A 1,800-nucleotide genomic window follows, 5' to 3' on the forward strand; every position below is an offset into this window, starting at 1 on the left:
CAAATATACTAACAAGTACTACTAACACTGGTCTCAATGACTTAAAGAATACAACTATTATCTTGAACTATAAAGAATTTAATTCCAATCTATTCTAATGGACAAACGCTTTATTAGACTCTATTGTAAGATTTCAATTCATCAATTTAAGTAGCGTTCAACTACAACTATAGATGCTTTAGTACCAATTAAGGATGTCAATATCCTAGTAGTGCAGAATGCAGGAATGTTCGTAGTTGAAAAGAATAACGAGAATAGTGGACATCGGGTTCTAAGTACATGGTTCTATGTTGTGGAGGACTTTGGAATAAGGTTTGGAATAGGTAATTATTCTTATTTCTTTTCCAATATCCTAGTAGTGCAGAATGCAGGAATGTTCGTAGTTGAAAAGAATAACGAGAATAGTGGACATCGGGTTCTAAGTACATGGTTCTATGTTGTGGAGGACTTTGGAATAAGGTTTGGAATAGGTAATTATTCTTATTTCTTTTCCTTTAGACAATCGGTATAACGAGAATAGTGGACACCGGGTTCTAAGTACATGGTTCTATGTTGTGGAGGACTTTGGAATAAGGTTTGGAATAGGTAATTATTCTTATTTCTTTTCCTTTAGACAATCGGTATAACGAGAATAGTGGACACCGGGTTCTAAGTACATGGTTCTATGTTGTGGAGGACTTTGGAATAAGGTTTGGAATAGCTAATTATTCTTATTTCTTTTCCTTTAGACAATCGGTGGTCGGGAGTAAATCGATGGTCGGTAGTAAATCGAACAAAGTGCCTGTCCAAAATAAAAGGGCCCAACCAGATTCGAACTGGTGACCTCTTGATCTGCAGTCAAATGCTCTACCACTGAGCTATGGACCCATTTTGCATAATTTTGACCTTGGTGACCCCTTCTAGAGTGTCAGTCCAAAAGTGTAAAACGTGTCCATCCAAAATAAAAGGGTCCAACCAAGTTCAAACGGGTGACTGGTCAAATTCTCTACCAGTGAGCCATGGATCCATTTTGTAGAATTTTAACCTTAGTGACCCCTTAGACATAGTGTCGGTCCAAAAAGTGTAACAAATTTCTATCCAAGATAGAAGGGCCCAACTAGGTTCGAATTTGTGACCTCTTGATCTGCAATCAAATGCTTTAACATTGAGCTATGGACCCATTTTGTATGATCTCAACCTTAGTAACCCCTTCTACAGATTATCGGTCCAAAAGTGACCCTACCGAATCGGCTATGGACCAACTTTGTATAAATTGGTGGATGACCTATTGGGAATTAAACACAAGTCGTTAGATTCAAAGTCGAAAGTGCTAACCACTACATCATATAACCACTTGTTAAACTTTATTTTTGCAGCGATTTTGATAAGCTTCAACAACGCTGGATTTTGCAAAGCTAGAGGTCGTAGTATCCTTACAGATTTTCACAAGGTGTTTTCAACTTCTTTTAGAGGTAATTGAACTTTTGAGTCCATGTAAATAATTGGTTGGATTAGTATGAGTTTGAGACTTTGTTAGATACTCTCCCATAGGTAATCTCCCAAGGTGTTTTCAACTTCTTCTATAGGTAGAATTCTAAAATCAAACCACAACAAAATTTACTTCTATCTAGTAAAATTATTTTTTGTTTGAAACAAGAGTATTCCCTTTTTTTTTTTCTAAAACTAAATTTTACTCTCCCATAGATTTTAATAGTTTTTTTAATTCAATTTTCTTTAAAATTTGTGTACACACAATGGAAATAATATATATATATATATATATATATATATATTTTTACTATTTTGTAATTTCTATGGTAT

The 1,800-nt window shown here is 34.7% G+C and overlaps 1 non-coding gene across 1 annotated transcript; it reads right to left on the reverse strand.

The window, feature by feature from the left end:
- Positions 1-795: 795 nt before the first annotated feature.
- On the reverse strand, positions 796-867 carry TRNAC-GCA. Its single transcript has one exon. It is a non-coding gene; the product is annotated as a tRNA-Cys (tRNA).
- Between the last annotated feature and the right edge of the window lie 933 nt (positions 868-1,800).

The sequence above is a fragment of the Cucurbita moschata genome, unplaced genomic scaffold (assembly GCF_002738365.1).
Source record: "Cucurbita moschata cultivar Rifu unplaced genomic scaffold, Cmos_1.0 Cmo_Scf00132, whole genome shotgun sequence".
NCBI lineage: Eukaryota > Viridiplantae > Streptophyta > Magnoliopsida > Cucurbitales > Cucurbitaceae > Cucurbita > Cucurbita moschata.